General features: G+C 43.1%; 1 protein-coding gene and 1 pseudogene across 1 annotated transcript in view; one reads left to right on the top strand and one right to left on the bottom strand.

Moving 5' to 3' along the window:
* The window catches only part of SLC1A3 (solute carrier family 1 member 3), a 79,349-nt gene that overhangs the window by 33,971 nt on the left and 21,084 nt on the right, over positions 1-24,294 (top strand). The gene's annotated exons all lie outside the window — the stretch shown is intronic.
* Positions 12,819-18,711, bottom strand: LOC112320915 (large ribosomal subunit protein P1 pseudogene; annotated as a pseudogene).

Consider the following 24,294-nt stretch of genomic DNA (forward strand, 5'->3'; position numbering starts at 1 on the left):
TATTGTTTAACAGCTTTATGGAGATATAATTCACATGCATACGATATACTCATAATAAGTGTATAATTCAATGGCTTCATTAAAAGTTGTGCATCCATCACCACAATCGATTTAGAACAAACAATCTAGCTACAAACCCTGAAGGACCCCATTCCCCCAACACGAGGCAAACACCAATCTATTTTCTTTCTCTATAGATCTGTCTATTCAGGACACCTCATAGAAATAGAATCATACAGTATATGGTTCTTTGTGATGGCTTCTTTCACTTAGCATAATCTATTCAAGGATCATCCATACTTTTGCATGTATTAATATTTCATTTGTATATGAATTGTGTTCCATTGTGTGGGCATACCACATTTTATTTATCCATCCATCAGTTGGTGGACATTTGGGTTGTTCTTTTTTTTTTTTTTTTTTTTTTTTGCTGTTATGAGGAATGTTTCTATGAACCTGCTGGACATATGTTTTTGTGTCTCTTGGGTATGTACTTTGGAATGAAATTGCTGCATCCTATTGCTTAACCTTTGAAGAACTGCCAGGCTGTTTTCCAAAGTGGGTGCAATATTTCCATTCCCACCAGCAGTGTAGGAGGGTTCCGATTTCTCCACACTCTCACCAACACTTGTTTTTAATCTGTCTTTTTGGTTATAGCCATCCTAGTGGTTATCTGGGAGACACCATCCTCGTGGTATCTTACTGGGGTTTCGTTTTGCCTTTCCCTGATGGCTACTGATGCTGAGCATCTTTTCAAGTGCTCATTGAGCATTTGTATGTCTTCTTTGAAGAAACGTCTGTTCCAGGGGTGTACAACCTTTTGGTGTCTCTAGGCCACACTGGGAGAAGAAGCATTGTGTTGGGCCACACATTAAATACACAAACACTAATGAAAACTGATGAGCAAAACAAAAGGTTTTGAGTAAATTTATGATTTTGCGTCCAGCTGCATTCTCGGCCCGTGGGCTGCAGGTTGGACTATATTCAGATCTTTTGCTCATTTTTTAATTGGGTTGTCTTTATTACTGAGCACTATATATTAAAATTAAATTTTTTAAATGCTCTGAATACTAGACTATAACAGTGATGGCTGTAGCTTGTCGTAAATCAGAGTTCGGGTCGCTCTTGAGAAAGATCGTTTACTGTGATTATGTCCTATTATAAATAAGCACTCTTAAGTTCTTGTTTCAAAGTATAAAGCAAATGATAAAGCAATGGTAAAAATGACTAGTTCTATAATATTATATTCTTTCAAAATAAAACTTCTCCCTCCCCCACAAAAGGAAATAGTTGGATGGCAATTTCTACTACAGTGGCATTTTGTTTGTCTATGTCATAGGAGGACTCTTGCTTTTACCTGTAAAGTCTTGTGTTTTAGCTAAGCTTTTAAAGTCATAAGATATGTACTTATAGTATGTTATATTTGTACTGGGTATTGGGTACTGGGTATTTGTACTTGCTATTTTACTGTTACTGGGTAGTATAATTGTCCATGTTACATTTCAAAATGGTAAAATTCAAATATTAAGTCTTTGGCTGTACTAAAATAATTGTTGTAATCCTTTAAAATGTAGATATAAACACATCAATGATAAGTTGTTGGTACATTGAAATACAATGTGTTCATCTCTTTAGTTATAGTGAATACAAGTTAAGTTAAAGTAAGGCAGCTGACACAACAATGTGAATACACTTAACGTTTTTGGACTGTACATTTAAAAATGATTAAGATGGTAAATTTTATGGGGTTTTTTTTTACCACAATTAAAAATTTCTTTCAATGAGTTAGGTGTACTATTTTCATGTCAAGACTTTCGAAAGGGGCATTCCAAATGTTTGTTTGCCTATCGACCTAACCTCGCACAGTTAGAGTTTTACACAGAGCTTTGGAAGGACATCATCCACTGCTTGAGTCCCATAGTGTTTTTCCGATTTTCTCCCTAACTTTCCCTTTCGGAAACGTGGGGTACAGATACTTGGGTTATCCGGATTGTTAGTTCCTGAGGATGGTGATCAGATAATCTAAGTGGAGACCTTCCTCAGCAGCCCCTGTGGTTTGCCCTGAGGAGGTGGTTGGGGTGAGGGTGGGGGAAGTGACAGGAGAAAGCTCAAGTTCATCCCAGGTCCCAGATGCTAGATCACACTGATACAAGTCTCCCCGCTAGGAGGTGGATTTTAGGAGCTCTGCAGTGGTCGGTGCATCTCAATGTACAGAAAGGTCCCGTGACTGAAAGCAGGGCTTTTACAGTGCTGTTGAACTAGATAGATGTGTTATGTCTTTTTACTATGAGCTATGATTCCAGGTCAGCTATTTCCAATTCAGAAAGAAAGTAAATGTTTGCTCTCCTTAGGTGTCTGCGCCTGGGTGATTGTAAGAACCGCCCCTCAAGTTGCGTTCTTTTAGGACACCCCCCTTCGTAAAGCGCTAGCTAGACCTCAGATTCAGTTCTTGAACTCTGCATCACTGAAGAACGACTTCTGCTGCCTGTTGACCATTCCTTAGAGCCAAAGTGGAGCTTGCAAACCAACCATTCTCAGTGATTTGGAGATTTTTCATTCTGCTTCTGTCTCATGTCTGCGAATCCCAGCAGTGAGTTTTACTTGATGGGCTATTTTATCATGGTACTGATTATTGCTATTTTTTATGCCTAAATATGGCTACAGTCCAACCAACTTCTTGCATTGATTGTTGACATTATCTTACAGGTATCTAAGTAACACACAGACTAATTACAAGTCATTTCTTTGTGTAAGTCAAAGAAAACCCCCAAAGACTCTTTGGTGTAAGCTAAATGTAAGCCACTGGATAGTCTTTAAAGAAACAAAACTGTATTCGTAGGGGAAACCAAAGACAGCTGGGTCTTCTGAGGTCGATGCCAAGGAGGGCAACGTTGGTGCTGGTGCCAGAGGGAGGATGGATTATTGTCTGACAAAGGAAACTGGGATTTTAAAGAACACTGCTGAAGTACCACACAGACTATCCTCCATAACAAGGGCTGGCTTTTTTTCACTAACAGTTGGTTTCCTCTGTTTATTTTGCTGTTTCAGATTACCCTTTCTGTGTTGAAATCTACACGAGGGTCATAACATTAAAATCCTCAAAAAAAAAAACCCAAAACGAAACAAACTATCCCAAGCTTTTTGGAAAACTAACTGTTGCACATTGCTCAGGCATGTCTGCCCCTTCCTCACGATTGGACAGAACCACACTCCAGTATGCGTGTTGGTCTTATTCTTTGGCCCTGTGACTTGCCTTTGGTTGCTCAGGGCCAGAGAGTCCGCTCCAAGTGAGAGCCACATGAAGGCAGACAGTGCGTCTCCGCTCTGCTCAAGCTTTGGGGTCCGGCTCCTCGGCAGGGGCACACTGGCATGGCACCTCACAGTGCAGTGCAGCTGTTCGCACGTGTTCACGGCAACAATTTAACCTCCCTCCTGGGCAGTGGGGGTTGGATTTTAGAAGGAAAGTGATTTTCAGCATCATATTTGTGGTCTCTTTAAGGAGAAAATTCTACCGAGTGGTTTCTAAGTCTTTGAAAACTTCCTATTTCGACATTTCTAGTTCAAGTATACTCACAAATAATGCTCGATGGGGTATTTTTGAGGGGAATAAAAAGATTCCTTGAAATTTTGCGGGTACATGTCATTCCTGCCTCTGTGGTGTACAAACAGGTGGGAATTTACAAGTACACTGTTCCCCCTTGTGCTATTGGGATGTCAAGTTCAAGTAAGAGGCAGAATTGGCCCCATGGGAGGTTTCTCATAGAAATCGTCCCTGTCCATAGCCCCAGTGTCACTAGCCACAATGTATGTATTCTAATGCAATAGAGATCTCATGTGACACCACTTTATAAAACACACACTTGTGAAGGTTGTAATGGAATTAGACTCTGCCCACCTCATGCTCACCCACGAGACATGCAGAGAATGCTTCAAGATTCTGCACAATTAAGTTTTTGGTTTTCATGGGCTTTTGTTTAATTACCCTATGGGAAATGTGTAGGAGGTTTTTGTTGGGGTTTTTTTTGTTTTTTATAGTTTCAAGGAAGAGTCTAATGTGATCATGTGATCATTTTCCTCTTGAAATACTCCAGGAGCCCTGTGAGTATTCAACAAACACTCACTGTTAACCAATTTCTACGTTCAGCTACATGCCAGTCATAATGCAACTTATTACGAGGACTGATTGAAATCATTCAATCATTTTCAATGTACAAAAGGCAAAATTAGCTGCCGTGAATTTCTCAGGAGCAAAGCATACCTGATCTCTCCAAATAAATATCTTCATTTTTGACATTTAATCAAGATACACTCAAATTCAAATATCTCTTTTAAGTAGGATGTTTCTTTTGGCATTCAAAATGATTCCAAACTTTGCTCAGAAAAGAGAGAAGGAGAGATCAAGTGTATTGAAGCAAATTTAATCCATTTTACTTTGGCACTTCATTCCTGCCAGTCTACCCACCGGTCTGCTCATGTGCACCAAAGAGTACAGTACACATAAAAATTAAGATAGAATCAGTGATTCTTTCATGGAAAGAGGCTTTTGTCGGCACCAGAAAAAGGCAGATTTTGGTCAAATTCTGACTGAAAGACTATTTTCTTAACAAACATCCGGACTCCAGTCCTTCTTTTTTACTTTATTTTTACAACTGAAATCAGTTTTTGAGAAAAGGCAACAGTTATAATCACAATACTTGAAAGAGAGCAGTTTTTTCTATTGCAGTTTATCGCATTAACTTCAAGGCTTTTTTTTCTTTCTTGTTTTTAATTTGTACCAACCATTATGTGGAGGAAGCTAAAGGATGCTGATTGTGGTGAGTCTGTAGTGAGTATTTTAGGGTCCTGTTATTGGATCCTCCATTATTTCCTGTAGCATATAAAGTAGGGGTTAACATAAGCAATTCTGCATTTCCATGTAATCACTTAGAATTTTCTTTTAATTAAGGCATTAACCAGCATTCAATTTACCATTGGTTTATATTTATCCTTTTGGGGGGTGGGGGGACCAAGCATATAAACATGCAAGAAAGAGTATTTTATCCTTCTGAGCACTTTTCTATTATTGTTTTTAAAAATAATTATACTGTCTCAATGTTGAAAGGACGTAAAAAAGATTTGTATGTTCAATTATTTTATCAACAGGCAGGACTATGCCACTCTGATCAACAAACTTAAGTTTAAAAACTTGAACTTAGGAACTTTTCAAGGAAATTTGAGATTTGTGTCAATGAACCTCTCTTACTGATGACTGGTATTATTTGGAACACAAATTAATTTGAGCCTGAGAAATATACCATTTTTGCTCCCGTAATTAGTCCAACCTTTGGACAAGCTCCGAATGCTTTCTGTACCACACCCCACACTGTCTTCCCTGTATAGTGTAAGAGTTTGGCTTTTACAAGCTTCGGTTGCCTGTGGGAGGCATTTAAGGCTTGGTGGGCTTTGTTTACACAGTGCACTTGTAGGATAAACCCTGTGGCCTTCTTGGGACACTGGCTACTGACACCACTTCCCACAGGCACAGATAGTCAAAATCCTCATTCGAGAGTGCAGCCTCCTCAGCAGAGGCCGGAAAAGGATTTGCTGAGGCATGAACAGGCCCAGCGTGTGACTGGCTGTGAGAGAAAAGACTTCAACCACATACGCTGTGAAAAGACTCAGCTGAGGAACGTGTAGGCTTGATGTCTCATTACTCTAACTGCATTAATGACCTGTGTGGTTGAAGGGTTATTAAGATTTCAGTGGAAGAAAACAATACGAAAACAAACAAACAAAAAAAATTCAAAAGAAAGAGCGCAAATATACATTTATTTTTTTACTACATTTAATGAACAGCCTTACGTGTATAGTTTGGTCGTGTTCTTTATGCGTGTGTAATTATGAAAGTCACAAGTCTATCCTAGCTGAATGAACTTATCTGATTGGCTCTTGGGTAAAAGATTCTCTGAAAAGGTAATTGTGTCTAGCACAGAAATGGATAATAGATTAAATTCCTGTTTTTAGTCTTCCCAAAGGAAAACACAACCTTATCTTTGTTGGTCGACAAGAAAGTGAGCAGAGCTCTAGCCTTTCTCCAGTTTGTTTGCCTGTTAAAAACAAAGATTTTTCTATCTCTTTCAGGAACTTTTTCCCCGACAACTTTCTTCTAAAACAGTTCTTGACTGTGTTGAAAGACACGGTATGATATATACAGTTCACGTTGAGAAAATACCCAAGGAGAAGCCTAAATCAAGGCTTCTCAAAATTTTTCTAGTCCCGCCATACTTGAGTGATAAAAATCTCTCTTTTTAGTGAGTAACAGTAGCTACTATAATCTCTCACTTCTGTTTTCACTGGTGTGGGGAGGACAGAATGTATATAGTTTAAAAGGACACTGAAGATTTTTCTGGAACCCTGAGACTAATGTGCCTCACGCCCCAACCCTCGAGGGAGAGGTACCTTTCCAAATGAGCATAATTGTGTGAGTTTTCCAAAAATAAAGAATTATAAAATGCTCCACATGGATTACATCAGTGCATTTGAAATTTGACTCAAACTCTTAGGAACATTGCTTTACTTACGGTTCACTTTCAGGAATAAATTGCTGGGCAGATGTGAAAGTCGAGTTTGGGACTGTCAGTCTACCTCCCTGTTTTTATCAGGGGTGTTCAACTCTTAGTGGAGAGGCGAGTGGGGAACTAGATTAAATGTTGGGTGGACTTGTCCAGTGTCTCGCCCTTGGCCTCTAGCTCCAGGCTGAGAGTGAAAGCCTTCTGTCCTAGATACCGGACAGGGATTTCCTGTAGTCTAGGGGGAAGACTGGTTTGTGTTGCAGTCATTTAGGTCTAAAAAGATAAGGATTCTTTTCCCTAAACATGACCATAATCTCTATTATCACCTGTTTAAAAATTAACAATAATCCCTTCATAATATTATCCAGGCAGTTTTCAAAAATCTCCAATTCTTTTTTTCTCTCTTTTTAGTTTGTTGGTTTGAATTAAGCCACATTTGTATGTTGGATTTGCTTTACTTACCCTTTCAGTCTCTTCATCTACAGTCTCTTTCTCTTAGTCTTCTCTCTGTTTCTCTCTCTTTCTTTGGGTCTTCCCCACCCTTTTCTTTTGCAGTTTTTCCCCCACAACCTGGATTTTGCTAATTACATCTCCCTAGTGTTGCTTAACATCTCTCTCTGTCCTTGGGACCAACTTCTTTGGATTCAGGAAAATTCTTTCTTTTGTTTCAAAAGAGGAGGAAGCTGCACGATGAGTCACTAGGTGTGTGCTTACCTGAGGTTGCCTGCAAAGCGTGCTTAGAGGCACACTTCATAGTCCTAAACCCTTCTCCTTCCTAGAAAGGACCTACTGGTCTCTTTCCAGGTAGGAAGATTTTACAGAGCCGGTTCATTATTATGAAGATGATGAGTGCATGTCGAACAAATGTAAATTCAGCTATTTAGATTCAGAAAGACTAGGAAAACTACTGAAAAGTTGTTTTATAAATTAAAGGAAATGTAGAAGCTAGGGGCTAAGCAGGAACTTAGCCCCCTGCTGGGACTCCTCCCCATCCCCCCAGGCTGTTTGACTTGACCTCCTCGACCCTGACTTCTGACTGTGGCGCTGCCCACCTGGGTCCACACAGCACCATCTCAATTCAGCTCTGCAGCAGCAACTCCCTTGCCAGTCCCCCGCCCTCCCCTCTCTCCCCACAGTGACTTGTCCTTTTCCAACCTGCTGTTTCACAGGAAGGCCGTATGAACTTCGTAAAACTCAACTTGGAGCTTATCCCACATCGCTTTTGGACTAAAGGCCATGTCTCGTATGGCTCCTGCTTCTCTCTTTCCATCTCACTTCTCACTGCACCCCTTCGAGTCAGCCTGGATTCTTCTCCAACCTCTTCCCCAGAAACCCCTCCCCTTTTTACCCTCAGGTCTTACTCTGGATGTCACTTCTGTCAGGAAACCTTTCGACCCAGCAGGCGTCCCCCCACTGTCCTTCTCCATCTCCTCCAGCCAACTGCAAGTTTCATGAAAGCAAGGGACCACTTTGCTTGGCACTTCATCCCTGGGGGGGGTGGCATAATCATTTTCTGAGATCCCAGAGAGTCCTTGGTTATTTTAGAAAGAGTCATGAAAGTCTCCACTTTCACGTACAAACGGATGATACACTGCCTAGCATTTTGCAGGGAGGCTAACGAAGTTCCGGCTTCTCCTGAAATGGTTACACTGCTTCCTTGTGCACTCCCAGACCAGAGGAGCCCATGTCCCTCTGGACTCTTGACTTGGAGAAATATCGCACCCTACTGCCAATTTATGCGCTTGGCTTATTTTTTCTTCTTCTTTTTAAACAGGCAAAGAGCTTTGCCATGCTTTTTCTGGAAAGATCACTGATTCAATCTTTCCGTTAATATTTGGTGGAGTGCCTACTAAATCCATGGCATGCAATTCTGCCCTAGGACGTGTGTGCCGTTTAACACAGCGAGCATCCCATGGGCGTGTTCTGACTGCCGGCCAGTTTGCTTCCCTGATAGGCATTTCTGGATATGAGGAAAGATTTATTTTGGCACCCCCAGTTCCAGCTGGTACGCACGTGCACACACACGCACGCACTCACACTCACTCCATATTTTCTCCCTCACTGCCTAAGTTCAGAGTTCCGATAGTGAGTTCACACTGCAGTAGAATAGCTGGCTCTCGGTAACTTTCAAGGAGAGAAAGGGCATCTTTCCCTCCCCTGGAACTGAGTACAACAGCTTAAAAATAGAACAATGTGTGTTTGGTGTTTTCTTTGTATCCTCTGCATCAATAACAGGTGTACAGTTACAGACACAAAGAGCTAGATTCACGTCTTCTGCTCGCCTCGGGAGAATTCCCAGAGTTACCCAGGAGCGAGATCTGGGCCTAAAGTGTTTAGTAAAAAGAAAGTAACCCAATATAGCTCTGTGTTACTAACACTGCTGGATCACATGGCTTCATTATCCTCCCCCCAGAGTGACTCTACGGTCCAAATGCACAGTGGGAGAAAATGGGACCAAGACTGATTCCTAGGCACCAGAAAACGAAACACAGTTAAAACCCCTGAAAGCTGAATTACAGAAACTAACATGTGAATCGCCGGTTAGGGTGGGGGCTGGGGGTGGACATGCTTCCACTGGAGAACATAGGTACAGCTTTGAAAACCAAAGGTGAGAGGTCAGATTGATTTGCTAGCTGGCTTTCTAATGCCTTTTTCCTTCTCAAGTTGTAATACGACCTCTTAGAAGCGTTGACCTCACATGCACTTTGTGTTTCAGGTCCCCACTTGTCCGCTTTGTGGGCTTTGTGGCCTGTCCGTGATTAGTAACCGGTGTTACTTAATGAAGACATTCACACGTACTGTCAATTGCAGAGTGGAAGGAAGTGGCATCCCCTACTAGCACACTTCCAGGCAGCTGCTTGCAATTCTTTCTCATTTGCTCCCTGAGGAAATGGTTCCTAATAAATTTGAACAGATGCTAGGTGTTTGGCAGTGTTGTGAAGGGTACTAGTTTTCAAATTTGGGGTTATTTCATGTCTCATAATGAAAATTCAACAGCTTCTATGCCTTCGATGTGTTCCAGTGTTCGCTTAATAGCTAACATGTGACTCCACACTTACCCCTCAGGAGTTCTCCTAACCTATTTATTGGTTCTGACGCCACCACTATTAAATGCTTGGCTCTCAAAGTCCAGCTGGTAAACATGCACAGGCAGATCCAGTTTGGCACTAAATGTGACTCCTTCTTTCTAAGCGAGCTTTCCAGTTGCCCCTGACAGCCAAGTCAGGCATAGCCAGAACTCGAGCTTATCAGTTATTACAGTTCCCCAAGACCCCTCTCCCTCTCCAGGGCTCCTCTCTTCTCCTGACCCACGCGTGTCCCCCTATCCCAGACCCTCAATGTGGCTCACCCAACCCCACTGTGCCTACAGAATGCTGCACTCCCCAGGGGCTGAGCCCAGAGAGCAAGCCCTGGGTTGTAGTTCCGTCGACAGCCCTGGGCCTGGCACATAGTAAGTGCTCAATAAATCTACCTCAAATGAGCCAAGGATGATTATCGATGAAAAAACAAAAATGGCCACCTGTTCTTATTAATCATCTTTGATGTCAGAAGACAGATCCCACTTCTGAGGGGGTTCTTACACCCCTCCAGGGCTGTTAGGGAACATAGAGAAAACTGGGCATGAGGCTGGTGGAAATGTTCTCAGGCCTCAAAACACTCCGTGGTAGGTGAAGGGGCAGGTTTGTATTATCCAGCACACCAGTTCCCTGTGAATGGCGATGCCATTCATCTCACTTCCTTACACAGCTTATCTCCCTACTTGAAATATTTGACATTTCTGTGGGTTGGAGAGTTAGTCCAACAGCATTCCTGCAGCATTTACGCAGACTGTGGACTCACTTCTAAGGGCTCCCCTGCCCTGCTCCCCTTACATTCCCTGTCAAACCTTGCGCAGCTCTGAGTTTTCACTGCATATGCGGGAAACAGTCCTGCAGCATCTGCCATCTGTCTCCACACTTCACTCCCTTCCTTGTCCTCACTGTGTTGTGCTCTGGGCAGGTACAGCAGCTATGGGTATTCTTTCATTCCATGATGGGCTCCTCCAATCAGCTGCCCTAGGTGCTGAGGAAGGAAGTCACAGAGCTGTGAAACCACACAGACTTCAGACCCTGGATCTCTCCACCCCACCCCCTGTGGAGAGATGAGGTTTTACATCTGAAAAGTAGAGGAGGGTCCAGCAGAGCTAATGATCAAAGAAGAAGAAGCTGGCTCTGGCTGCATTTACTTGTGGTAATCCCTGTTTGGGTCTTAAGAACACCAACTTTGGAGCAACCAGACTCATTCTTTCTTTCCTTTTTTTAAAATATATAATCTTTATTATATTTTTCCATTGCCATTTAGTCCCTTTATGTCCCCCTCCCCCCAGCAATCACCACACTGTTGTCCATGTCCATGAGTCCTCTTTCCTTTTTGCTCAATCCCTCCACCCTCCACCCTACAGATTCATTTCTATGCCAGTCGCAGCACTGACTAGCTATGGGGAAGTCGCTTCAGCATTCAAGGTTCATTTATGGAGTGGAAATAATAGTGGTGATAGTAATAGAGCATTTGTCATCCATGCCAAATGGAGACCCCAAAGGGATCTCAGTGGCAATCATGGCTGTAAGCATGGTTATGAGAACCATAGGCGCTGCACTGATGTGAGTGATGATGGCCACTCTTATATTCCGCTTCAATGCAGTAAACGTCAAGTTCAAAGGCCCTTTTGGCTTCCTTGCTGGAGAGTGTCAGGGGTCAGGCCTGTCCTTGCTTGTCCACCTGGGATCCACCTAGAGAGGATCCTTTGCTCAGTCGTGGCCTAGGCCACATGAAGGCATTCTCCTTGACCACGCCTTGGCTTTGTCACCAGTAGGTAGCCTGTTTCTCAAACTGCGTTGCTTGTCACTTCCCCTCCTTTAGGCGGACTTGCTACTTCCTAAATCACACTTGCAGCAGCTCGTCAGTATTTCTAGACAAGAAAGCTTCTTGGGGATGACCCTGAGTAAACAATTAAAGTCACTCTATTTTCCTATGTTAGAATAAAAAACCCACTTGCCAAGAAAGCTCATGACCTCCCGAGACTGGGAAAACTTCATTGGTGGTAAACAAGTTTCAAATTGGTGTGCTGAAGGGAAGCTTGAAACTGCTTTGCAAAAGGCCGTGGTGAAGCTTCCATGCTGTCCGAGCCTCGCCACTAACTGCTGGTGTCATTCTGTACATCATTGAACCTCTTAATTTCTTGGCCTCACTCTCCAAAACCTGGATGTTCTCAGCCACGACAGCCTCAGTTTTAGGCATTTAATTTTGGCTTTTTGATAGCAGACTTGGTTTCCAAGGGTGTTTGCAGATTCCCTGTGGGATCGTGTTCCCTGCAATCAAGGTTCCATAGCTACATGGTTCCCTGAGCCTGGGACAGGGCCTGACTCATGGTTACTCCTCAATAATGAGCTGTAAATGTATGAGAACATCGGTATTGTCATTCAGATTGTGTTTACTCTCTTTCACCTGGAAGTAGTGGACATGATCATCTTGATTGCAGATTTATTCTTTGATGGATTAGTGACTTTTTTACATGTGTGATAATTGCTAGCAGTTATTAAGTATAAAAGGCATGCCTGGCATTGAACACACATACTTGTTATCCCTTCTGCAACATCGTTATTATCTCTGTTTTGCAGGTGAGGAGACTTCCCAAGTCTCCCTGCTAGCAAGTGGCTGAGCCTGAGTTCACACTCAGATCCATTTGTCACTAAAGCCCCCTCCCTGTAATGCCGATTTGCACTGGATCCATTGCCTTAATCCATGCCTATGATAAAAAGTCTATTCTCCACATGAGTTACATATGTTCCACACTTTTCTCATACTTGTGCACTTAACTCATGTCAAGTGTAGTTGAACATTTGGTTATTTGGTGAGAATATGACTTAATCTACCCAACAAAATAACTTTTTGAGAGTAGGAACTACTGTTGGTGTATTTGCATCCCAGCACTAGTTGCAATAACAAGTTCTTGTTATAGTGGAGGTTACTTACATAACCCATGGGTTCGTGGGGTGGGTATAGTTGCTTAACTGTTCTCATCCTCTGAATTTGCAGTTTGTCATTCATCCTTCATTGATTATATATCTATTGAGTCACTGCTGTGATAGCCCCTGGCATAGAGAAATAAATAGAGAGCATCATGTACATTTACCATTGAAGAACTATAATCTGGAAAACCACAGCTGATTTGTTATTGTGGGAGGAGTAAAGATAAGTGAAAGGCATTACTTTTTTTTTTTTCAGAGTTCAACTTTTTATCACATGTGTTATAGAAGAGGTTTGATTGAAAAGGCCAAAGCCCATGTGCTTATCGGACTCCTCAGATTCTTCTTCCTTTGCTTCCACTTTCTCTGCGTCAGCAGGGGCATCAGTGGTGGAGGGGACAGAACTTGCTGCTGGTGCAGCACCAACTTCTGGGGCAGGTCTGCCAGCCCCTCCATGACAGATGGGGCTCCTGGTATTGACATTGGCCAGAGCTTTTGCAAACAAGCCTGGCCAGAAAACCTCAACATCTACACCAGCTGCTTTAATGAGGGCATTGATCTTCTGCTCCCCGACCCTCACCTCATCACCCTGAAGGATGAGGGCCGAGTAGATGCAGGCGAGCTCCCAGACCATGCGCAACAAGGAATCTCTTTATAGTGTAAAAATACTCCCTACAATAACATTCTGCCATACAATTCCTGATACATTTTGTTTTGATTATTCAAAACATTTTTGGTCCTTCAGTAATACCTTGACAATAAAATAGAACCTAATAAAATGGTGAAGTAGATTTTCAACTGGCTGAACGTTTGGATCTACTGAGTGTGTAAGGCTCCATGTCAACCTGGAAAGACATCTGGTGAAGTACCTGGTGTGTTTTTTAAAACCCTGCTCTGTTCCATATTTTTATCAACAACTTAAAGACCTAGAAGACACACACATTGTGTTTTCAGATGGCATAAGCCCTGCCATAGTAGTTTCTACCACATATGTCTATGATCATGATTCAAAATGACTTCAGTGGGCTGCAATGCTGGATGGAAACCAACAAGATGAAATTGAGCAGGGAATAAATGTACATTTTTGCTTTTAGACTCAAGAGGCAATTGCATGATTGCAAGATGGGGAGCGACTGAGCTTGGCAGCAGTTCATGTGACTAAAAGCTCAATATGAACTAATAGTGGGATGTTGGTGGCTAAAAAGAATGAATATAGTCATGTGCTTCCTCAGTAGAATTAATAGTTCACCGTACTCTGCACTGGTCACACTGCATTGGGGGTAATTTGTTTAGTTCCGAGAATATTCAGGAACCACTTTGACAAAGCAGAGTGGCTGCTAAGAGGGTATTGAATCCAATCCAAGACACATTTATTTACTGGACTCCTGTTTGGGGCAGGCCATGTGCTAACTGGTGTGGAAAAGGAAGATGGGAAGAGACTCCTAGCCCCTAGCCCCAAGGAGTTGGGAATTTAAATACAAAGCCCAACAGGTACATACATGATGGTAAAACAAAGCAGGCTATGGAAGCCAAGAAGCACAAAGAAAGTTCTGTTGGAATCCAGGAGCTGGGCTAGTGGTAGGATTTCCACAGGAAATGAGGATGAGGGCAAAGGAAGCCTTAAAAGCAAAGATGCAGAGACAGGAAAACTCAACACGTCTAGGGAGCATTCAGTAGTCTAGGCTGCCTGGAAGAATAGGGTCAACTGTAGTAGGAAATGAAGCTGAGGAAAGAGGGTGTGGACCAGAGTATGAGGTACTGACTGGTAGGCAAGGGGAGGGATTGTAGGTTGGTGAGCATCTGGAAATAATGATACATGAGGATCAGTTGGAGAAACGATGTGTGTTTAGTCTGGAAACAAGAAGACCAAGGTCCCTCTGGGAAATGTGGACCAGACTTACTCTGCATTCCTCCAGAACCAAAAATTTTTCGCAGGAAAAGTGTTATAAAGAGCCAGATTTCAGTTTTTTCTAAGCATCATTTTTTTAAAAAATCAATGCTGCCCAACAATGGAGCGCTAGCCTGGGCGATGGTGAGTGTCTTCACAAATGGGCTGAGGGGAAGCTTGAGACTGACGTGCTGCAGGGCATGGGGAGGGGGGGGTTGCTGCAGCTTCACCAAAGGACCCGGGCGTTCTAGGAAGTGACCAAGGCCTACCAATGTGTAATTACGCATTGTGGAGTTTTCCCTTCTCCTTTGTTAGGTTGTCACATAGTATGTCGGCTTCTGAAGCTGGCATGTTATGACCCCCCAGTTCAATAAGATGTCGGACTAACTCCAACACAGGTGCCCAGTGCTTTGACTGTAGCCGCTCATCACCATTGCTTGACTTTCCGGCACATGCACCATCCTTTTTACTATGATGTATGGCGCCCTTTTAAATATGAATACAGATCTTTGTGAGAATTCTCCAGTAGGTGAATCAAATGCAAATCAACAATTGATAAAGTCCACTGCAAAGAAGCCTTAATTGACGAAGAATCTCCATGCCTGTGGCTGCAGGGATTGCGCAGTGGGTTCTGGAGGCAAAAAGGCTTGAGTTTCAGCACCAGCAATCCCAGTGGCTAGTGGTGTGATCCTGAGCAAGTGACGTAACCTCCCTATTTCCTAACCCGTAAGTGGGGATTGACCACTGTTAGTCCTGACCTTGCAGGTTGTTTGCGAAGATTGCACGGGATAACGCATTTAGCCTGCGCCTGGCAGCACAGGGTCCAATTTTACTTGTCGAGTTCTCCCATTTTACAGTGGTGTGTTCCAAGGAGCTCTTCCAAGCTAAAAATATTTTTGAAAACGGAAACATCACCATCCTGACGTGGCTGATTTATATGTGCCAGATATTGTTCTGAGGCATCACACGTTGAACTTGTTCAATCCTCAGAACAACCCCATAAAGTAAACTCTGCTATTATTCCTCATGACGGAGAAGCTGAGAGGTTACCTGTCTTGACCAGTCCAAGCTAATACATGAGGGAGCCAGGATCCAACCCAAGCCAACTACAGAGGTTATTACAACCATTTCCTCACAACTTCAAATTTGGGAAACAAACCAATTTTCCGACTGTCTTCCCAAGTTCATTTCAAATACTCTGCTGTATAATCTCATGCAGTTTTATTTGTTCAGGGCTATTTCACATTAATATATTTTCAAGTCATACTTATTATTAAAACGCAAGGGCCCTAAGGGTCATGTCTTTAGCCAGAGCACTGAGAAGGTCCTTAATAAAAGTGGAATGATGCATGAATAAGTGAAAAACTTTAAATTATAGAAGAAGTTCATATAGCCACTTGTAAAGGAAGCAAGTTATCCTTAATGTAATTTCACTACTTTACCATTGTGGGGGCTAAAAAAAAAGAAATAATAATGAAAACAATATTTTTCTTTTTTTAAAAAAAGGATTTTATTTATTTAGAGAGAGGGGAAGGGAAGGAGAAAGAGAGGGAGAAAAACATCAATATGTGGTTGCCCCCCATGCATCCCCAATGGGGGCCTGGCCTGCAACCCAGACATGTGCCCTGACTGGGAATCGAACTGGTAACCCTTTGGTTTGCAGACCTACACTCAATCCATTGAGGCTGAAATCCAGCCAGGGCTGAAAACAATAGTTTTCCTTCCAGCTTCTAAATTCTTGTAGTTTAGCTGGTAATAAAACTGACAGAGATAGATGGACAGGAGAAAATCAAATTTTAATACATGTCCACGGGGAATTCACATGAGCATGAAAATTCCAAAGACAGTGAGGCAACACTGGGTATATAAGGCATTTTGGACAGAGGGAAAAAGGTGGGTGGGACGAAGTATTCAATTTCAGAAGTGAGAGTGGGTGATTTACAGGTAGTTGAGGAAGAGGGGACCGTACATGGCAGGAAAATTCTTGCTTGGCGACGCGGAGACAGTGGGACTGGGGTGCCTAACCAACAGGCCCCTGCCTGACACTCTCCCCTCTGCCCTTCTGAATTCAAATTAGACTAAGGTGAAGATGTTAAGATTTCTTCTGTGGAGCAGGCTTTTCCATCTGACCTCTTAGGCAGGATATGGGGGAGGACCAAAGGGTCTTTCTGCATCTTATTTCTTAATAACCCAATTAAAATCAATGTCCCAAAAGGCAGCTGTAGTTTCCCAGAACTTGGGTTTCCTTCACCACCTCCTTCCATTATTTGTCTTCGAGCAGTCCTCGCCATTTGTATCACTCATTTGAAATCAATGTCTTGCACCCCGCACCTTTACCTTATTGATAACCCTCACAGTCCTTTTTAGCAACAATGTCCTCTCTCTGTCTCTGTCTCTGTCTCTGTCTCTCATTATTTAGTGTTACCAGATATTACTCAAAAATACCCCCCTACTAGCTGTGTACTTGTCAGACACGGGTAGCTGCATCGTTACCCACCCTATCCATAAATCCCAAGTTAAAGAATAATTTTACCAATCCAATCCATGCCACATCAGTCTCAGGTCAACCAAACGCCATTTCTACACCCCTTCTTTGACACCCTCCTAGACCCCTGAAGTCTATTCAGAATTAAGTGAAGTTTGATGGAAGGGGCTGCCCATGATTTTCTTTGGAGTAATTTGGGAATTCCTAAATACCCCCTGAGAAAAACATCAAGAGACAAAAGTGAGAGTCACATAGAAACCATGTACCTAAATGTTATGAAACTGAAGCAGAATGTGCGGAAACAGCCCCTTTCTGTAGAAGGAAAAGAGCCCTGAGCATTCAGTCTCTGCTGGTGGAATATATCAGCGATCATTCCATTCTATTGTCGGGGCCAAAAATGCAGCTTTTCCTGTTCCAAGGAGAGCGAGTTCTCTTACTACAAGTGAGGCAGAGATGAGGGAAGCCAACCATTTCTAGACTTTTCCACAGTCTTTTCTACTCTGTGAAGGGGTACTGCTGCATTGTTTGGGTCAGGTAGCTGGGAGCGTAATCTCCCACTCTGTGGGTGCGACTATTCCTTTATAGATTAGATAAGAACAACTGATGAACTTTTAAATACTGAGAAAACTAATCAGAACTGAAGGGGTGTGGGGGTGTTGGCCACAGCCCAAGAAATATGCTGACTGAGATAAAAGCACCCACTGAACTTTTTCCTCCATTCCCTGCTTCTCTGCTCTTCAGTCTCCCTTTTTTCTCTTTCCTCTCCTCCTATCTGTCACTCTCTTAACTCTCTTGTCACCAGAATCTTCTCTTCCTCCTCTTGTCAGCCCCAACTTTGTCCCCAAAGACTTGATTTTGCACCCTTTCTTAACTAGCCAAAACGTGGACTTAAATTTTTCTGATTTATTCTTTTATATAATATATAAGTTCTACATTCTGGATTTATTTGGAAAATAGCTGAGGTGAACGCATTTTATTCTCAATCATTTCTTTTTTATATAAGAAATGTATCTTTTTAAAAATATCTTCATTTCAGTCTCAAGCAACAGCTTTAACCTCACTCGGTCCATTGCAGAGCTGTTAGGTTGGGTCATGGTTCCCGAATCTTTGATGGCAAGGCATTGGGGGTGGAGATGGACTTTGGGTCACATGGTGCACATGCCTTCTCTGGCCCCAGGAATCTCTGCTGCTTCCCAGCCTCATTTCAAGGCCTGGAGTCACACTCCAGCTTCAACTATTCTTCTGGGAATCTGAACCAGGCTGCACTGGTTTTTAATGTCTACCTGATGCTTTCATTTTTCTATGAGCCCTTCAATTCCGTCTCTTCTGTGAGGGGCAGACCTTCCGTGGGAAGAAAGGGCACCCCTTGAGTCTGCCGTGTTCTGTGGTCAACTTGAGACGCCTTTTGATGGACTTGAGCAAGCCTGGCCCAGCGGTAGAATTGGGTCCCATTCAGCATCTTGCCCGCTAGGACACATGCTGTCTTCACCACCATCTTCCTAAGAAGGTCTCTCAGGACCCAGCACATGAAGGTCTTCTCCACAGCAAGTAAAAGGGGCTCTTTTGGAAACAGCAACCTATTCATCTAGTGATTGGTTATAAATCATGATTCTTTGGGGGGGAAAAGGCAGAAGAGATTAGAGCTCTGGCCCTCAAAGAATTTACTCTCATTAAATCAAAGCACTTTGCTCTTCTCCATGCACTCTTCTTACTGTGAAGTCACCTAACTGTCCCTGTTGAGGTCACTGCTCCAGGTGGGTGCTGGTTGGTGACCCACCACATGTTGGCGTGTCTTTCCACATGATAGAGGTTTCTTTTCCCATCCAGGCTTCACAGGTGTAACCAAGAGTTGGTCCGATCGTCCCTTTGCCCCCACTGCCCAAGCCACACTTGTCGCTGCTATTTTCCATGGTCCTGAGTTTCCCGGTCCTGGCAAGAGGACAGTGATGGCTTTGTGCGCGGCTGTTACAATGCAGTAACCAAAGAAAGGGTCTCGGTCTGGGGCTGTCAGCTGTTACTAATCACACTCCCCAGCTCCTCCTGGGTCCCGCTCGCCTCTGCCTCCTGCTCCGCTGAGCACACATAAAGAAGATGAATTACTCCCTGGTTGCTCTTCAGAAAAGCATATTGTGCAGCGCATTCCAACACCGTGAGCGAAGGGCGGGCTAGTGGGAGGGGTGAATGGGTGTCTAAACCACACTCAATGGGCCTTGCGCCGGCTGCTGTGGGCCAGGGAGAAGGGAATTTCGGAGCTGGCCCTTCGGAGAGTTTCCTGAGACCTTGCTGAGTGGAAGAGGAAGTCCCTGCAGTGGGCTGTCAGGCAGATCGCCATTCTGGACCCACTGCAGGGCTGTGTTGGGCTGTAAAGAGGTCTGATGGGTGGGTAGGACTAGCGTAGAGAAAAGCAGAGCTCAACCACTCAGGACCTCAGCAGCTGGTTACCCAGGAGCAGCAGTCTGCAACACAGAATGAAGAAGGGCCTTCGAAGCTCTTTGTTATTAGAGGCACCAACACTTGAAGTTGAACTTGAATCTCCCCACTCTGCCTCCCTGTATGAAAGTTCACTTTCAAAGGACCACTATAGCCAGGGAAAAAAGATTGGCTTGTCTGCTTAGTCCTACCAGACAGAGGATAAAAGGTGATTTATGTGATTTTTCCACCGCAACTACTATTGTCTGTTCCGCTGATGTTTTTATTTAACCATCTTTCAAAAGAGATCGGTTCCCTTTCACCTTTCCACCCTTCTTTTTAATAGTGAACATTACAGCTCAAGGAAAGACTTTTGTTGACAAGTTTTTAGGGCCAGATGAAAAAATCAACTCGCCTGACAAATAATATGCCATCATCACAAGCAGTGAGTTTGTAAGGAGGCTTCCTGGTCATCCCCATGCACTACAACCTTGTAAAACTAAGCAATGTTACAGGTGAATGAAATGTCAAGTTCTGGGATTCTGGGATCAGCCACAATAGGGAGGAAACTGTGGCGAGGGTGAAAATACATGATTTAATTGACTGTGAATTCCACAAACTCGTTCTCTGCTCTTTGTGGAGATGGTTTAACTCTCTTCACTAAGAATCACTCATTAAAGTAAAAGCCATCTTTGCTCAAAATTCCAGGAAGCAAGCGTTTTCTGAAACTTTTTCCCTCGTTACAATGCATGAAAATACTAGTCATGCCCACTTAATTGATTTATGACTTGCATCACAGCGCTTGGTAGACCACACGCCTCGCTTCCATTCCCTTCTCTGTGCTTATTTGTTAATGTATTCACTCATCCTTCTGTTAACATGTGGACAGATGGGACTATAGCAATTACTCACACAGGCTCATCTGCAAGAGTGAACCAGGTTAGCGAAAGAGGGAAAATAATACGGGGGTGGGAGAGGGAGAAGGCAGCAAGAGAGGGAGGGGTGCCCCTGGTGGTGGGAGCAGAGGTCTGCCAGCCCCCTGCCCTCCTGACCAGCCTGGAGGCACCTGCTGGGAATGATTGCCCTTCTCTGCAAATGAACTTCCAGTGGTGCTGGGTCACTCTCTCCATAAGGGCTATCTCTCATTCTTCAAGACTGCATGAACCTCACTATTTTGTATTAATTGGGGGAAGAGCAATCAAAATTGATGAGTCAGAATGTCCAAGTATTTTGTAACAAAAGCAACATTAGAACTTGTAATTTATAACCTAATCTAAATGTTTGTATTCTTTTAAGTGTGTGGCCTCTACCCAGCACAATAGCAGTAACAGGGACAAGAATGACTGTCAACACATATCTTGGGGGTGCCTCGCCATGCAGGCATTTCTCTAGGCATAAGGCTGCGTCAATAAATCAAACAGCTGGTTCTGCTCTCTTGGCACTCATATTCTAGTAAAGAGAGGCATGTAACAGTCATAACTAGCATTTATCCGGGGCCAACTTTGTGCCGATTCGTGTAAGTTTTCCCTAGGCGTACAATGTAGGCATGATCAGTTTCTTGTCTGGAGGGAATGGAGGCTTAGAGAGTTAAATAACTCTTAGTAAGTAGCTTGTTTATTATTTATCTGTTTAGTTAATAGTAACAGCTGACATTTGCTGAATGCTCACTATGTGCCAAACACTAGGCTAAGTGCTTTCTGTATGGAAGTTTTTTATTGCAAGGAAAGCCCTATGAGGAGCTTTCATTCTTCTCCTTCTACAGTTGAGGAAACCTAGGCTCACAGAGCTCATACAAGACCAGAGACAGTAGCAGAGTCCAAGTATTCTGTCTTCAGAGCCTGAACTCGCAATCACTGCGCTATAATTTAAAAAAAAAAAAAAATGTGCTTCTAAAAGTGCATGAGGTTGGCCATGAGTAGTTTGAAACATTACCTTTTGGATTAAGTTCAGAGACTATACCCTGCTTATTAATTGTGATTCAAAACTGAGACGAGATACAATTACTTCTTACCAACAGTTTTCTAACCTAACTTCTAAAGCTTTGCCTTCTGCTCCAGAACCCACAGAGGCATAGAACTTGACTTTTTTTTTTTTTACAGTCTAGTCTGTAAGGAGTCCAGAAGAAGATATGTTAGTGAAAAGAACAATGCAATATATAGACAGAGATTCTATGTGACTTGCTTGTCTCATGCTATCTCCCTAGCCCCTTGCTCCCTTTCCTCTGAGCTTTTTGGCCCTCCTGCCCATCCTCCTTCCTGAGGGCCCAGTGTACACCTGCTCTAGCACTGGACAGCTGCTTTAGGACACTTTTTCAATCTGTAAATATGAAGCATATTGTATTTTTAGAGTTTAACTTTCTTTTTAAAAAACTATCCCCTTATATCAAATGAATACAGTACATGTTAGAGCTCACCCTTATTTCCCTGTTGTAAGCTGGCCCTCCTGAAACTCCAGGAGGACTGAGAATAGGCAGCTCTCATCAGAGGAGTGTTGGGGAAGCCCATCGTGGAGAAGGAGTGCATCTAAAATGCACTTCCGGCCAAGATGGAGGTGTAGGTAGACACACTGTGCCTCTTTGCACAACCAAAAGGACAACAACAATTTAAAAACGAAAAACAACCAGAATTGAAAGAAAATCGAACTGTGTGGAAATCCGACAACCAAGGAGTGAAAGAAGAAACATTCACCCAGGCCAATAGGAGGGGTGGAGGACGGCAGGCAGGCAGGGAGAGAGGACTCAGGGCAAGGTGGTGGCTGGAGGACCGGGGCAGGCAAGGCAGCAGCCGGCGGATCCAGCGACAGACTGCGCAACCCAGGGCTCCAGCGTGGGGAAATAAAGCCTCAAACCTCTGATTGAAAACACCCGTGGGGGCTGAGGCGGCAGCAGGAGAAACTCCCAGCCTTACAGGAGAGTTCGTTGGAGAGACCCACAGAGGCCTAGAGCATGCATAAGCCCACCCACTCAGGAATCAGCACCAGAAGGGCCCAATTTGATTGTGGGTAGTGGGGGAAGTGACTGAAATCCCGCAGAGAGTGGAGCAAGTGCCTTTGTTACTTCTCGGACCCCTCCCCCACATACAGCGTCACAGCACAGGGACATGGGCTGCCCCACCCTGATGAATACCTAAGGCTCCGCCCCTTTACAAAACAGGCGCACCAAGACAAAAAAAAAAATGGCCCAAATGAAAGGACAGATCAAAGCTCCAGAAAAAAATACAACTAAGCGAGGAAGAGATAGCCAACCTATCAGATGCACAGTTCAAAACACTGGTAATCAGGAAGCTCACAGAATTGGTTGAATTTGGTAAAAAATTAGAAGAAAAAATGAAGGCTATGTATGCTAAGAGAAACAAAGGAAAATGTACAGGGAACCAATAGTAATGGGAAGGAAACTGGAACTCAAATCAATGGTGTGGACCAGAAGGAAGAAAGAAACATCCAAGCAGAGAAGAATGAAGAAATAAGAATTCAAAAAAATGAGGAGAGGCTTAGGAACCTCCAGGACATCTTTAAACATTCCGACATCCAAATTATAGGGGTACCAGAAGGAGAAGAGGAAGAGCAAAAAATTGAAAACTTATTCGAACAAATAATAAAGGAGAACTTCCCTAATCTGGCAAAGGAAATAGACCTCCAGGAAGTCCAGGAAGCTCAGAGTCCCAAAGAAATTGGACCCAAGGAGGAATACACCAAGGCATATCATAATTACATTACCCAAGATTAAAGAGAAGGAGAGAATCTTAGAAGCAGTAAGAGAAAAGGACACAGTTAACTACAAAGGACTTCCCATAAGACTGTCAGCTGATTTCTCAAAAGAGACCTTGCAGGCAAGAAGGGGCTGGAAAGAAGTATTCCAAGTCATGAAAGGCAAGGACCTACATCCAAGATTACTCTATCCAGCAAAGCTTTCATTTAGAGTGGAAGGGCAGATAAAGTGCTTCTCAGATAAAGTCAAGTTAAAGGAGTTCATCATCACCAAGCCCTTATTATATAACATGTTAAAGGGACTTATCTAAGAAAAAGAAGATAAAAAATATGAACAGTAAAATTACAGCAAACTCACAGTTATTAACAACCACACCTAAAACAAAAACAAAAGCAAACCAAGCAAACAACTAGAACAGGAACAGAGCTACAGAAATGGAGATCACATGGAGGGTTATCAACAGGGGAGCAGGAGAGGGAGAGAGGGGGAAAGGTACAGAGAATAAGTAGCATAAATGGTAGGTAGAAAATAGACAGGGGGAGGGTAAGAATAGTATAGGAAATGTAGAAGCCAAAGAACTTATAAGTATGACCCACGGACATGAACTAAAGAGGGGGAATGTGGGTGGGAGGGGGTATGCAGGGTGGAGAGGAATAAAGGGAGGGAAATGGGACAACTGTAATAGCATAATCAATAAAGTATTTTTAATAAATAATTGTTTAAAAACTGAAACTGAACAATAGTTTTGAACCAGCAGTTGCCATTGCCCCTGTTCCGTTCTTTCTGGGCCTGATCCAATGGCCCTGGAAGAGCAATGGAACACCGTGAGGATGAGTAGAAAGACGATTCATAACAGACAACTTTCATTAGAGTTCATGTTTCAAAACCAGAGGCAGGAAGTACTGGAGAAAATATAGTGAGACACATTAATATGTAGGACATAGGTTTTTAGCAGAGGGAGAATAAAATCCATGCAAGCAATAGAGCCTTGGGAACTTGACATTATTTATATACTATTCTTTAATACTTGGCTGAACACATATTTCATTTATCCAGGAAGCCGTGCAAAAGATCACACCAAAAGAAATCTGATTTAAAATATAGACTAACAGAGTTCCACATATATATATTTATAAAACACTTCTTCCCCACCCCTCAAAAAAGCCATGTATTTGGTGTATATTTGCTGTGCTGAACTGATTGCCAAAAGGCTTTCTTCATAAATAATGAGGTAAGTGAATATTTACCCA

This window comes from Desmodus rotundus, chromosome 1, assembly GCF_022682495.2.
Source record: "Desmodus rotundus isolate HL8 chromosome 1, HLdesRot8A.1, whole genome shotgun sequence".
Taxonomy (NCBI): Eukaryota; Metazoa; Chordata; class Mammalia; order Chiroptera; family Phyllostomidae; genus Desmodus; species Desmodus rotundus.